Raw genomic sequence first — 17,001 nt, 5'->3', positions numbered from 1 at the left:
ATCTTAAACGTATTTCTTTAGGCCAAGAGATATCAGCAATTTTTCATTTCTGTGTTTTATATTAACAATTGCTTACAATCTGCCTGGGGACTATGCTGCTTGCTTTTTGCTGTATTTACAGAGGCTTCTGATGATGATAGTGACAGTGGTGATAGACATTACTGAGAGAACAGTAGCCTGAAAAGCCTCCTCCCTCTTTGAGGTAGAGTAGGCAGAGGTCCCTTCTCTGTGGTCCCATAATGGCCTCTGCGTACTTTTTTTTTTTTTTAGATAATTATTTTTTATTGAAGGGTAGTTGACACACAGTATTACATTACTTTCAGGTGTACAACACAGTGATTCAACATTTATATACATGATAATTCTAGGTACCAGCTATCACCATAACAAGTTGTTACAATATTTTTACTATATTCCTTATGCTATACATTACATCCAGGTTACTTATTTATTTTACAATAGGAAGTGTGTATATATATATATATACATATATATATATATATATATATATATATGTGTGTGTGTGTGTGTGTGTGTTTGTCACGGCATCTCTCATATTTATTGATCAAATGGTTGTTAACAACAATAAAATTCTGTATAGGCAGGTCAATGCTCAATGCACAATCATTAATCCACCCCAAGCCTAATTTTCATCAGTCTCCAATCTTCTGAACTCTGCCTACTTTTGAATGCTCTACTTGCCATTTTATAATTCTGTGCTTCTAGATCTATCTCCCTGAATAGAATGAACTCCTTGGGGAAAGAAAATATTTATTAATGTTTTTATTTCCAGTACCTGGCAGGATGCTTAGCCTACAGCATATTGTAGATACTATGTAAATGTTTATGAGGAAATTGAGAGAATTGACTCTCTCTCATTGGTTATTACTATTTTAAACTAAAGTTGTGCTTCTATGGACCGAGATAGTCAGCCAAAAACATATTTATATTGCTTTTAACAATTTCTCTGTTATTAATAGTTCTATTTGTTCATTTTCCAGAAAATACTGTATTTCAGTTTACCAAGGAGGCTTAATGTTTGAAATGTATTCATATGCAGATAATTTTGTTCAGTATAGTCAAATGCTGATAGGCCTTAACATAAAGGTACTTTGACCTGATTATTACATGGCTTCAAGCCACTTTGTTAACCGTTCTCCATACATACAACTCATGCGTGTCTATTTTATTACTCTATGAAGATAAATGACATGGTAGTTACCATTTTTTCTCTTTTTTAGAGAAACTCATTAATGGAAACAGAGGGGTACAAGTTATTCATAATGCAAAATAACCCATCCAGTTATTTATAAATGCATGTTTGAAATGTCTGAGCTGAAATTTTGTTTTCCATTATGCCTTATGCATATGATATTTACTGTTAGTGATTTTAGCATTCTTAATAAAATAAAATAACAATCCTATGTAAGCTAGTTTCCCAATTCAATTCCCATTCAATTTTCTTATGTAACTTTTTTCATTAACTTCTATTTCCTCCCTCAAAGTAATATCATCTTACATTTCAATTACGTTTTGCCCTCTAAACTGCATGTTTAGCTAACTTAAATTCCCCTTGAGAGACAAGTAGAAATCTTTAAAAGGCCTGTCCTTTTACTTTACATTAATGATATAAAAGCAAACCTCAGTGTCCCTTTTGTTCTCCAATAGCCTGAGAATAAATTTATGCAAATTTCATTGAACATCTGTTATTTATAAGTCACTGTTCTTAGTGCACTGTTCTTGTGATGCTTCGCATCAGATTGCATAAGACATGCTTTCAAGTCAATTGGAATAAATAAGACCTATTTGTATAAAAGTGCAAGAGCAAGGCAGGATTTTTGAAGGAGACGGTATTTGAGTTGGAACTTGAAGAACTGTTGAAAGGATCTGGTCCCTCTGACTGATACCTTTGGGTGGGTACATTTGGATTGCTGCTGCCCTTGCTGATTAACTCCCATTTTGGCTGCTTCCTATCTTTCTATTTTGCTAAAGTATTACTGACTTTGAAGTCCTTAAAGTGGTTTTACATCTATCTACTGTGATCCATCCATATGCTGATTGTATTAATTAGAATATTCTGCTTTTTCTAAAAATCTGTTACTAGTTTGTGCTTTCCTACAATGGTGGAAGCAAATTTAGAGTGGGGGGAGGTAAGTTTCAGGTGACAGTAACAGTGTGAGCTAAAGTACCGAATTCAAAAAGTATGAGGACTGTATGGGGAGCAAAGTGGTCCAGGTTGACTGGAGCAAATAAGGGGGGAAAGGTGAATGGTAATAGGAAGTATTAGTTAGGGCATGAAAGATGGGTTAAAACTGTATTTACAGAGGTTCTGTACACTAACTGGGCTAAAGAGTATTATGGGTTTAATTAATGCCATAAATATGTAAAAGCTAAGGGGAATTTTTAAATAGAGAAATGGCATTTTCAGAGTTTTGCTTTAGGAAAGTTAATTTGTATTGGAATTGGGAAATCCTGGAGCCATGGTGATTACCTTGACAAATATTACAGTAACCCAGGGGAAATGTAATCAGGATAATATGGGCTAATGTGGCAGAACTCAGTTTGGCTGGGGGGGAAAGGAAGGTGTGGAGGAAACAAGCTCCAGATGTAAGAGAGGTTACAGAACAAAAATGTCAAGTCCTGGCATTCTTTGACACGCAACATGATTTTTTTGTTTAGTGGCCAGTTTGCTGACACTGATTATGTGATCATTTTCAGTTTTTATTTACTTTTGTAATCTTACTTGTTAAGTTTTACTGTCTTTGGAACCATTCTTTCATCCTACATCCATTATTTTTGACCCCTTTTTATTTGCAGTTTTAGTCTAATTGACTTTCCCCTTTTCCCATCTACACCCTAACGTGTCCTAGGACAGGGCTCATTAAGTAGCAGAGAACACACTCAAATTAACTCTTGTCAAGGGAGGACTGTGTAAGGCTCAGAGATGTCTCAGAAATTCATGGATAAGAAAAGCTTAGCTAGGCATCATAGGAACTAGAAAGCTAAAGGAATATCTTTTTCTTAAAGAAGCAGTTTTGTTCTTTCTAATGACTTCTCTGTTTCTTGATACATATCTAACCCTCTTTTATCACTTCTAGCTGGCTTCTGACTGCTTATTCCTTTTATAATGCCTCCTAAAATTCCCTGTTTTCACATGCTCTTTCAGTTCAGTTCCTCACAAGTAACTGGCAGCATCCCTCTTTGTTTCTCAGTCCTTTCCCTCAGTATTTCCCAAGAGAGGAAATTTAATTTATCCAACTCCCTCAGTCCAAATCATAGTATCGTTTCTGATCCAGCAATCTTTTGGCTACAAGTAATAAAAGCCTGACTCAAATTGGTATAAAAATGAAGAAATATATTATCTCCTATAACAGGAAGTCTGGATGAAGGGCAGCCTTTAATGTTGATTGATTAGAGGTTCAACATTGTCATCAGAAATTTCAAGTTCTGTGCTTCCCTTCACTCTACCATACTTGGGATTGGCTTTATCCTTTGTAAAGTGGCTACAGCCATTCCAGGCATCACATCCAGAAAAAAACAACATTCAGAGAAAAAGTGGCCATTTCTTCCTGTGGCTTATTCTTAGAACTGAAAGAAAAATTCCTAAAATATGGAGATGAGCAGATGCCCCTTCATGTTTTATTGGCCAGATTTGCAGGTAGAGATTTCTTTTGGTTAATAAACTCTATTGGTAAGAAAGAGAAGCCATCAGTATATACCATTGCTAAACCCATCACTGTTAAGCTGAATGAGATTACTGAAAGACTAAATCAGACCCACATCTGGAGTTGGGATTTCACTCTGGTCATTTTGTTCTGGTAAATTAAGCCTTATATCTGGAGAGTAGAAATGAATGGCAGTATATTAATAGGAACCCAGAAAAGTCCTTCTGTTCAAAGGTATATGAATGTACACATTGGTTCTTCTTTTAAAATGAAAATTAGTCCTGGAAAATTACCTGAAGAAGTCAGAGTTCTATCAAGATCAGAGTTTACTGCAATTACCTCTGGGACAGGTATGTACCCTTTTCCAGGTTAGCTATGGCCTGGAGATGGAGGTTTGTTATAAAATATATACTTAATACAAAATAATGCTACTTTCTATTATGAGGGACTAGTCTCCCTAAAGGGAATGGCAGACAGGTACCCTGAAATATATCTGGCATATACTGCTTTGGGTCCACTCTCTGAATCCTTATAGACACAGGTCTTCCACAGAGATTTTCAGTAACAGACACACTTGCAATGAAATAGTGCTTCTTACTATTATCAGAAAAAACATTGAGTATTCAGTCATAAAACTTCCACAAACTTTGAAATATAATTTAGAGAAAGTACTTTGTTCACAATCAGCATACCATATAAGATTATAGTGCCAGTCACTGAACAACATATTAGAACAGATGGACCTAACAGACAGACATCTACAGAACACTCCATCCAAAAGCAGCAGGATACACATTCTTCTCAAGTGCCCATGGAACATTTTAAAGAATAGATCATATACTAGGCCACAAGAAGAGCCTCAGTAAATTCAAAAAGACTGACATTGTACCAACCAGCTTCTCAGACCACAAAGGTATGAAACTAGAAGTAAATTACGCAAAGAAAATGAAAAAGCCCACAAACATGGAGGCTTCATAACATGCTCCTAAATAGTCAATGGATCAATGACCAAATAAAACCAGAGATTAAGCAATATATGGAGACAAGTGACAACAATAATTCAACACCGTAAAATCTGTGGTATGCAGCAAAGGCCATGCTAAGAGGGAAGTATATTACAATACAGGCCTACCTCAGGAAAGAAGAACAATCCCATATGAACAGTCTAAACTCACAATTAACAAAACTAGACAAAGAAGAACAAATGAGGCCCAAAGTCAGTAGAAGGAAGGATGTAATAAAGATTAGAGCAGAAATAAATAATATCGAGAAAAATAAAACAAAAGAAAGAATCAATGAAAACAGGAGCTGGTTCTTCAAGAAAATAAACAAAATAGATAAACTGCTAGCCAGACTTATCAAGAAAAAAATAGAGTCTACACACGTAAACAGAATCAAAAATGAGAAAGGAAATATCACTACAGAAATACAAAGAATTATGAGAGAATACTATGAAAATTTATATGGTAACAAACTGGATAACCTAGAAGAAATGGACAACTTCCTAGAAAAATACAACCTTCCAAGGCTGACCCAATAAGAAACAAAAAATCTGAACAGACCAATCACTAGTAATGAGGTTGAACTGGTAATCAAAAAACTACCTAAGAACAAAATTCCTGAACCAGATGGCTTCACTGCTGAATTTTATCAAACATTTAGTGAAGATCTAATACCCATTCTCTTTTAAGTTTTCCAAAAAGTAGAAGAGGAGGGAATACTCCCAAATTCATTCTACGAGGTCAGCATCACCCTAATACCAAAACCAGGCAAAGACACCACAAAAAAGAAAATTACAGACCAGTATCCTTGATGAACACAGATGCAAAAATACTCAACAAAATATTAGCAAACAGAATTCAAAAATACATCAAAAAGATCATCCATCATGATCAAGTGTGATTTATTCCGGGGATGCAAAGATGGTACAACATTCAAAAATCTATCAACATCATTCACCACATCAACAAAAAAGACAAAAACAACATGATTATCTCCATGGATGCTGAAAAAGCATTTAACAAAATTCAACATCCATTCATGATAAAAACTCTCAACAAAATGGGTATAGAGCGCAAGTACCTCAAAATAATAAAGACCATATATGACAGACCCATAGCCACCATCATACTTAAGAGTGAGAAGCTGAAAGATTTTCCTTTAAGATCAGGAACAAACAAGGATGTCCACTCTCCTTACTTTTATTCAACATAGTTCTGGAGGTAGTAGCCACAGCAATGAGATAACACGAAGAAATAAAAGTCATCTAGATTGGCAAGGAAAACATTAAACTGTCCCTGTTTGCAGATGACATGATATTGTACATAAAAAACCCTAAAGAATCCACCCAAAAACTACTAGAACTAGTATCTGAATTCAGCAAAGTTGCAGGATACAAAATTAATATACAGAAATCTGTTGCATTCCTACACACTAACGAGGAACTGGCAGAATTTGAAGTCAGGAAAACAATTCTATTCACAATTTCATCAAAAAGAATAGAATACCTAGGAATAAAGCTAACCAAGGAAGTGAAAGACCTATACTCTGAAAAGTACAAGACACTCATAAGAGAAATTAAAGAAGATACCAATAAATAGAAACACATCCCATGCTCATGGATGGGAAGAACTAATATTGTCAAAATGGCCATCCTGCCTAAAGCAATCTGCAGATTCAAGGAAATCCCTATCAAAATACCAATGGAATTCCTCAACAAACTAAAGCAAATCGTTCTATAATTCATTTAGAACCACAAAAGACCCTGAAGAGCCAAAGCAATCCTGATAAGGAAGAATAAAGTGGGAGGGATTATGCTCCCTGACTTCAAGCTCTACTACAAAGCCACAGTAATCAAGACAACTTGGTAGTGGCACAAGGACAGACCCATAGACCAATGGAATAGACTAGAGAGCCTGATATAAACCCAAGCATATATGGTCAATTAATATATGGCAAAGGAGCCATATATATATATACAATGGGGAAATGACAGTGCATCAACAACTAGTGTTAGAAAAACTGGACAGCTACATGCAAGAAAATGAAGCTGGACTATTGTCTAGCCCCATGCCAAAAAGTAAACTCAAAATGGATCCAAGACCTGAATGTAAGTCATGAAACCATAAAACTCTTAAAAGAAAACATAGGCAAAAATCTCCTGAATGTAAACATGAGCAACAACTTTTTCCTGAACACATCTCTTCGGGTAAGGGAAACAAAGTAAAAAAAATGAACAAATGGGACTGCATCAAGCTAAAAAGCTTCTGTACAGGAAAGGACACCATCAGCAGCACAAAAAGGCATCCTACTTTATGGGAGAATATATTTGTAAATAACATATCCGACGGGTTAACATCCAAAATATATAAAGAACTCAAGCGTCTCAACCCCCAACAAGCAAACAACCCAATAAAAAATGGGCAGAGGATGTGAGCAGACATTTATCCAAAGAAGTAATACAGATGGCCAACAGGCACATGAAAAGATGCTTCTTAACATCACTAATTATCAGGGAAATGCAAATTAAAACCACAATGGGATATCACCTCACACCAGTTAGGATGGCCAACATAGAAAAAACTAGGAACAAAAATGCTGGCGAAGATGTGGAGAAAGGGGAACCCTCCTACACTGCTGGTGGAGATGTAACCTACTTCAACCATTGTGGAAAGCAGTATGGAGGTTCCTCAAAATGCTCAAAATAGACTTACCATTTGACCCAGGAATTCCACGTCTAGGAATTTACCCTAAGAATGCAGCACTCCAGTTTGAAAAAGACAGATTCACCCCTGTGTTTATCACTGCACTATTTACAATAGCCAAGAAATGGAAGTGTGTCCTTCCTTTTCTAAGTGTCCATCAGTAGATGAATGGATAAAGAAGATGTGGTACATATACACAATGGAATATTATTCAGCCATAAGAAGAAAACAAATCCTACAATTTGCAACAACATGGATGGAGCTAGAGGGTATTATGCTCAGTAAAATAAGCCAAGTGGAGAAAGACAAATACCAAATAATTTCACTCATCTGTGGAGTATAAGAACAAAGGAAAAACTGCAGGAACAAAACAGCAGCAGAATCACAGAACCCAAGAATGGACTAACAGTTACCAAAGGTAAAGAGACTGGGGAGGATGGGAGGGTAGGGAGGGATAAGGGTGGGGAAGAAGAAAGGGGGTATTATGATTAGTATGTATAATGTGGGGGGTGGGGGAAAGGGGAGAGCTGTGCAACACAGAGAAGACAAGTAGTGATTCTACAACGTCATAATATGCTGATGGATAGTGACTGTAATGGGGTTTGTGGGGGGGGGACTTGGGGTAGGGGAGAGCCTAGTAAACAATGTTCTTCATGTAATTGTAGATTAATGACAACAAAATTAAAATATAAATTAAAATTTTTTAAAGTTAGATTTAGTTGTGGATAGAAATTACAGCTATTCAGAATATATAATATTGTACTAGATATTTGTGCCTTCAGGGGGCATCTTTTAAAATACTCATTGAAGGCTCTTGTTAGTAATTTTAATAGAGAAGTATTATTTTTTTTAATGATGAGATAGACCCAGGTTATGGTTGTGAGCTGGGTAAATAAGGAGGGAAATGTATAAAATGAAGTTTGGAAGAGAGTAAGAACTGCAGTTAACTCCTTTATTATCACTCACATACATGGTCCTTTTCTCTCCACTTCCACATGGGTCTCATTTTGACTGGAATAGAACTCAACTGGCAAGAGTCTGGAAAGGTGTGCTCATACAGAAGACATGACAGTCCACAGAAAAATAGTTGCTATTCATAATCTGAACAGATATTCTAGCTTTATGGAATTGCTATGTTTTATCAAAATGATTGTAAATAAAATGTCTTTTCATTTTGACCTTCATATAATATTAGAAATCTTTTCCAACACATACACAAAAAAATTTGTGACAAACTGAGTTGGAAAACTTCTTAGTAAACTAGCAGTGCAGATGTTAATCACTTGGTGGTGTTCAGGCTATGGTGATTTTCCTAGCTTCAATGACTTTATGGTCCTTATACTTTAATTTTGGTTTGCCTTTGAATGCATCATTCTTTGGCCCCATAGCATCACCTATGATCTTGGCTGTCCCTTTTTCACTAACCATAAACTACAGTTCCAAATCTTGCTCCACAATTTCAGTTCCTAAGTGTTTCTCTGCTTTTTATCTGTGTGTTGTAAAGATGCCCACATTTGATAAAGCTCCTTTCATTCATGGCACAAGCCACAACCTAATTATAACATTTTAAGTGCTGTGAATTAAGTCTTTGTCATTCATCTTCATGATGGAATTTTCTTCAGAAAACATAAATCCAGAAACTCTGTGCATGTGAGTGATAAAATCATGTTAGGAGAGGGTGGAGCCAACATGGTGGCATGAGAAGGACAGTGGGAATCTCCTCCCAAAAACATATATATTTTTGAAAATACAACAAATACAACTAATCCTAAAAGAAAGACCAGAAGACACAGGACAACAGCCAGACTACATCCACACGTGCTAGAGCCCAGCACCTGGTGAAAGGGGTAAGATACAACCCCCGGCCCGGCGGGACCCATGAACACCTCCCCCCAGCTCCTGGCGGGAGGGAGAGGGAGCCCAGGACTGATAAACACCCAGCCTCAGCCACCCGCACCAGAGCGCAGACACAGTGCATGCGTGGAGGGCTGGAAACTAGGGAAATAGGGCAGCAAGACCTCTGAGCGGGTTCCGAAGCTGATGCCCCTATGACAAAGAAAAGCGAGTGCTTTTTGAAAGTCTTAAAGGGGCAGGGACTTAACAGCTAGACAGAAACAACACAGGTCGCAGCCCAGTGGCTAGAAATTACAGGGAAAACCGGGCACACTAACCCCCTGGGCAACAGCTCTGAGACCCCTCATGGAGGTAAACAGCCAAGCAGCCCCCTCCCGTCCATTACCCCTCCAGGCACTGCAAAATCAGAGAAAAAGCCTAAGGCAAACCACGCCCACAGAAAGGGAGATCCCTCCAATCCAGCCAGACAAGACACAAAGACACAGCCTACATGCAATTACCCAACACAAGCCAGTAGGGGTTGCAGTTGTCCCAGTAAAGAAAGGCCAGTAGCAAGTGGAAAGTTTGGCCCTCCCAGCTGACAGTCAATAGCACCTGTAAACATGAAAAGACAAAAAAATATAATCCAGACAAGAATAACCCAGACAGCTTGGGCATCTACTACATCTTCCCCTGAGAAGGAACCTGGGGAGATAGATTTAACCAGTCTTCCTGAAAAAGAATTCAAAACAAAAGTCATAACCATGCTGATGGACTTGCAGAGAAATATGCAAGAACTAAGGAAGGAGAAAACAGAAATAAAACAAGCTCTGGAAGGACTTCAAAACAGAATGGACAAGATGCAAGAGACCATTAATGGACTAGAAAACAGAGAACAGGAACACAGAGAAGCTGATGCAGAGAGAGATAAAAGGATCTCCAGGAATGAAAGAATTTTAAGAGAGCTGAGTGACCAATCGAAATGGAACAATATCCGCATTATAGGGGTGCCAGACGAAGAAGAGAGAGAAAAAGGGATAGACAGTGTCTTTGAAGAAATAATTGCCGAACACTTCCCCAAACTAGGGGAAGAAATGGCCTCTCAGACCACAGAGGTACACAGAACTCCCATGACAATGGATCCAAGGAGGGCAACACCAAGACACATAATAACTAAAATGGCAAAGATCAAAGACAAGGACAAAGTATTAAAGGCAGCCAGAGAGAAAAGAAAGGTTACCTACAAAGGAAAACCCATCAGGCTATCATCAGACTTCTCAACAGAAACCCTACAGGCCAGAAGACAATGGCATGATATACTTAATGCAAAGAACAGAAGGGCCTCGAACCAAGACTACTGTATCCAGCATGAATATCATTTAAATATAAAAGAGGGATTAAACAATTCCCAGACAAGGAGAAGTTGAGGGAATTTGCCTCCCACAAATCACCTCTACAGGGAATCCTACAGGGACTGCTCTAGATGGGAGCACTCCTACAAAGAGCACAGAACAAAACAACCAACATATGAAGAAGGGAGGAGGAGGAGTAAGAAGGGAGAGAAATAAAGAATCATCAGACCGCATTTATAATAGCTCAACAAGCGAGTTAAATTAGACAGCAAGATAGTAAAGAAGCTAACCCTGAACCTTTGGTAACCACAAACTTAAAGCCTGCAATGGCAATAAGTTCATACCTTTCAATAATCACCCTAAATGTAAATGGACTGAATGCACCAATCAAAAGACACAGAGTGATAGAATGGATAAAAAAGCAAGGTCCATCCATATGCTGCTTACAAGAGCTCACCTCAAACCCAAAGACATGCGCAGACTTAAAGTCAAGAGACGGAAAAAGATATTTCATGCAAACAACAGAGAGAAGAAAGCAGGTGTTGCAATTCTGGTATCAGAAAAAAAAGACTTCAAAATTAAGAAAGTAACAAAAGACAAAGAAGGACATTACATAATGATAAAGGGCTCAGTCCAAGAAGAGGATATAACCATTATAAATATATATGTACCCAATACAGGAGCACCAACATACCTGAAACAAATACTAACTGAACTAAAGGAGGAAATAGAATGCAATGCATTCATTTGGGGAGACTTCAACACAACACTCACTCCAAAGGACAGATCCACCAAACAGAAAATAAGTAAGGACACAGAGGCACTGAACAACACGCTAGAACAAACGGACCTAATAGACATCTACAGAACTCTACATCCAAAAGCAACAGGATGCACATTCTTCTAAAGTGCAAATGGAACATTCTAGAGAATAGACCACATACTAGGCCACAAAAAGAGCCTCAGTAAATTCCAAAAGATTGAAATCCTACCAACCAACTTTTCAGACCACAAAGGCATAAAACTAGAAATAAACTGTACAAAGAAACCAAAAAGGTTCACAAACACATGGAGGCTTAACAACACGCTCCTAAATAATCAATGGATCAATGACCAAATGAAAATGGAGATCCATCAACATATGGAAACGAACGACAACAACAACACTAAGCCCCAACTTCTGTGGGACACAGCAAAAGCAGTCTTAAGAGGAAAGTATGTAGCAATCCAAGCATATTTAAAAAAGGAAGAACAATCCCAAATGAATGGTCTAATGTCAAAATTATCGAAATTGGAAGAAGAAGAACAAATGAGGCCTAAGGTCAGCAGAAGGAGGGACATAATAAAGATCAGAGAAGAAATAAATAGAATTGAGAAGAATAAAACAATAGCAAAAATCAATGAAACCAAGAGCTGGCTCTTTGAGAAAATAAACAAAATAGATAAACCTCTAGCCAGACTTATTAAGAGGAAAAGAGAGTCAACACAAATCAACAGTATCAGAAAGAAGAAAGGAAAAATCACAACGGACCCCACAGAAATACAAAGAATTATTAGAGAATACTATGAAAACCTATATGCTAACAAGCTGGGAAATCTAGGAGAAATGGACAACATCCTAGGAATATACAACCTTGAAAGACTGACCCAGAAAGAAACAGAAAAATCTAAACAGACCAATTACCAGCAATGAAATTGAAGCGGTAATCAAAAAACTACCAAAGAACAAAACATCCGGGCCAGATGGATATACCTCAGAATTTTATCAGACATAAAGGGAAGACATAATACCCATTCTCCTTAAAGTTTTCCAAAAAATAGAAGAGGAGGGGATACTCCCAAACTCATTCTATGAAGCTAACATCACCCTAATACCAAAACCAGGCAAAGACCCCACCAAAAAAGAAAACTACAGACCAATATCCCTGATGAACATAGATGCAAAAATACACAACAAAATATTAGCAAACCGAATTCAAAAATACATCAAAAGGATCATACAAAATGACCAAGTGAGATTCATCCCAGGGATGCAAGGAAGTTACAACATTCGAAAGTCCATCAACATCATCTACCACATCAACAAAAAGAAAGACAAAAACCACATGATCATCTCCATAGATGCTGAAAAATCATTTGACAAAGTTCAACATCCATTCATGATAAAAACTCTCAGCAAAATGGGAATAGAGGGCAAGTATCTCAACATAATAAAGGCCATCTATGATAAACCCACAGCCCATATTATATTGAACAGCAAGAAGATGAAAGCTTTTCCTTTGAGATCGGGAACTAGACACTGATGCCCACTCTCCCCACTGTTATTTAACATAGTACTGGAGGTCCGAGGCACGGCAATCAGACAAAACAAAAAAATACAAGGAATCCAGATTGGTAAAGAAGAAGTTAAACTGTCACTATTTGCAGATGACATGATACTGTACATAAATATCTCTAAAGACTCCACCCCAAAACTACTAGAACTGGTATCGGAATACAGCAAAGTAGCAGGATACAAAATCAACACACAGAAATCTGTGGCTTTCCTATACACTAACAATGAACCAACAGAAAGAGAAATCAGGAAAACAACTCCATTCACAATTGCATCAAAAAAAAACAAAAAACCTAGGAATAAACCTAACCAAAGCAGTGAAAGACAAATACTCTGAAAACTACAAGTCACTCTTAAGAGAAATTAAAGGGGACACTAACAAATGGAAACTCATCCCATGCTCTTGGCTAGGAAGAATTAATATCATCAAAATGGCCATCCTGCCCAAAGCAATATACACATTTGATGCAATCCCTATGAAACTACCAACAACATTCTTCAATGAACTGGAACACATAATTCAAACATTCATATGGAAACACCAAAGACCCCGAATAACCAAAGCAATCTTGAGAAAGAAGAATAAAGTAGGGGGGAACTGACTCCCCAACTTCAAGCTCTACTATAAAGCCATAGTAATCAAGACAATTTGGTACTGGCACAAGAACAGAGCCACAGACCAATGGAACAGACTAGAGAATCCAGACATTAACCCAGACATATATCATCAATTAATATTTGATAAAGGAGCCATGAACATACAATGGGGAAATGACAGTCTCTTCAACAGATTGTGCTGGCCAAACTGGACAGCTACATGTAGGAGAATGAAACTGGACCATTGTCTAACCCCATATACAAAAGTAAATACAAAACGGATAAAGACCTGAATGTAAGTCATGAAACCATTAAGCTCTTGGAAGAAAACATATTCAGAAACCTCTTAGACATAAACATGAGTGACCTCTTCTTGAACATATCTCCCTGGGCAAGGAAAACCACAGCAAAAATGATCAAGAGGGACTATATTAAGCTGAAAAGCTTCTGAACAGCAGAAGACGCCATCAATAGAACAAAAAGGAACCCTACAGTATGGGAGAATGTATTTGAAAATGACAGATCCGATAAAGGCTTGATGTCCAGAATATATAAAGAGCTCACATGCCTCAAAAAACAAAAAACAAATAACCCAATAAAAAAATGTGCAGAGGAAATGAACAGACAGTTCTCCAAAAAAGAAATACAGATGGCCGACAGACACATGAAAAGATGCTCCACATCGCTAATTATCAGAGAAATGCAAATTAAAACAACAATGAGGTATCACCTCACACCAGTAAGGATGGCTGCCATCCAAAAGACAGAGAACAACAAGTGTTGGCAAGGCTGTGGAGAAAGGGGAACCCTCCTACACTGCTGGTGGGAATGTAAGTTAGTTCAACCATTGTGGAGAGCAGTATGGAGGTACATCAAAATGCTCAAAACAGACCTACCATTTGACCCAGGAATTGCACTCCTAGGAATTTACCCTAAGAATGCAGCAATCAAGCATGAGAAAGATCAGTGCACCCCTGTTTATCGCAACACTATTTACAATAGCCAAGAATTGGAAGCAACCTAAATGTCCATCGATAGATGAATGGATAAAGAAGAGGTGGTACATATACACAATGGAATAGTACTTGGCCATAAGAAAAGGGCAAATCCTACCATTTGCAGTAACATGGATGGAGCTGGAAGGTATTACGCTCAGCGAAACAAGCCAAGTGGAGAAAGAGAAATACCAAATGATTTCACTCATCTGTGGATTATAAGAACAAAGGAAAAACTGAAGGAATAAAACAGCAGCAGAACCACAGAACTCAAGAATGGACTAACAGGTACCAAAGGGAAAGGGACTGGGGAGGTTGGGTGGGTAGAGAGGGATAAGGGGGGGGAATAAGAAGGGGGTATTAAGATTAGCATTCATGGGGGGTGGGAGAAAGGGGAGGGCTGTGCAACACAGAGAAAACATATAGTGGTTCTACAACATTTTGCTATGCTTATGGCCAGTGACCGTAAAGGGGCTTATAGGGGGTCCCTGTTATAGGGGAGAGCCTAGTAAACATAATATTCATCATGTAAGTGTAGATTAATGATAACAACAAAAAAAGCAGTTCCTGTGTGTTGACCTCCAATGTGTTCTACACAATGGTATAAATTGCATATAAAAGTGTAGGCAAAGGGTCTGTTTGTGTTTATACAGAGGATCAAAGCCTAATTGGGCTACCCCAAAAATGAACTAAGATACGATATGAAAAAGAACTTCCAACATCAGCACTCTCTGGAAGACTCATGCCAGAAGATGATCATCAAAAAACCCCAACAAAGATCCACGCACTGCTACAGCTGTAGATGCACTCATCCCACCAGTTCCTGGACTTGCCATGGGAATGAGGAAGGAGATATCTAAGCTGGCCTGTGCATACAGTAAAACAACAAATTTGACTGGATCTATACTGTTGGAAGTCAACCAAGAATTAGGAGAAGTGCAAATTGTAGCACTCCAAAGTCTTACAACTACAGACTATTTACTGTTAAAAGAACATAAGGGATGTGAACATTCCCCAGGAGTGGGTTGTTTTAATTTTTCTGATTTCTCTCAGACTGTCAAGTTCAGTTGGACAATATCCACCATATCATAGATAAGTTTTCACAAATGCCTAAGGTGCCTAACTGGTTTTCTTGGTTTCACTGGAGATGGCTGGTAATTACAGGTATGCTTTGTTTATGTAACTATACTCCTATTATGTAAATGTGTGTGCGCAATTTAAGTAGTAGCTTAAAACCTATACATGCTGAAGTTACTCTACAAGAAGATATGTCAAAGAAATAATCAATCTTCCCATGTTTTCTTTCACCTGCTACTTCTATAGCTTTTCTTCTTCCTACCTAATTACAAGCCCTAAATAGAATTTGTGCCTCATATCGAATTTACCAAGTATCATAATTCTTCCAAGTGGTAAAGATACCTCAAGACAAATGCTGGGCATAGAAGCCACAGGACATAAATATGCAAAGAAGGAAAAAGCTAACCTTTTCAAACAATAAGGCTTCTCTCTCACTTACCAACTTTACATTTCCCTGTATGGCCCCGGAAGATGACTGGTTAGCCAGAGACAGGTAAGATTTCTCAAGGGAGGAACAACCTAAGACAGGCACAGTCGCAGGGGGGCCATCAGGTGAGAAATTGGGGATCAACAGAGGTGAGGCTTAGAACCTCACCCCCCCTCTTCTGAGAGAAATCTTCTGCATACGTGGATGTTTTATTGCCCTTGCCTAGCTTGGATTAACACTTAGTCTACAGGCACACACCTGATCATCTGCATCTGCTCTATTACAACACTAAACTATGTTTTCTACCTTTATCTTGTATCTACCTACCACTTCAGCATTTTATTAAAAACAATAATAACAAAGAGTGAAATGTGGTATCCACATATAAATCAAGTATAAAAATCAAATGAGTATTCATATTTGAACTGACTGTTTATAGTTCATAATTTATGAGCAAAACCGAAAGTTTCTGTGATGACTGCCCTTGTACTGTTCACCATGTAACTTGTTCACTGTGTAAGAATTTGTTCTCCATGTGAGAACTTGTTCGTTATGCTTCAGAAGATGGGAGACTGACGAAAATTAGGCTTGGGGTGGATTAATGATTGTGCATTGAGCATTGACTCCCCTATACAGAATTTTATTGTTGTTAACAACCGTTTGATCAATAAATATGAGAGATGCCCTCACCAAAAAAAAAGTGCACACTTCCAATTGTAAAATTAATAAGTAACCAGGATGTAATGTATAGCATAAGGAATATAGTCAAAATATTGTAACAACTTGGTATGGTGATAGCTGGTACCTAGAATTATCATGTATATAAATCTTGAATCACTGTGTTGTACACCTGCAACTAATGTAATACTGTGTGTCAACTACCCTTCAATAAAAAATAATTATCTACAAAAGAAAAAACCATGTTAGCATTGATTGCTGTCAGTACAAAAGCACTGACAGATCTGTTCTTTCCAATTTGCTTGGTTAATGGACATCCTTATTTGTAGATAAGCTTA

Source organism: Manis pentadactyla, chromosome 6 (assembly GCF_030020395.1).
Source record: "Manis pentadactyla isolate mManPen7 chromosome 6, mManPen7.hap1, whole genome shotgun sequence".
NCBI lineage: Eukaryota > Metazoa > Chordata > Mammalia > Pholidota > Manidae > Manis > Manis pentadactyla.
This window is presented reverse-complemented; position numbering follows the sequence as displayed.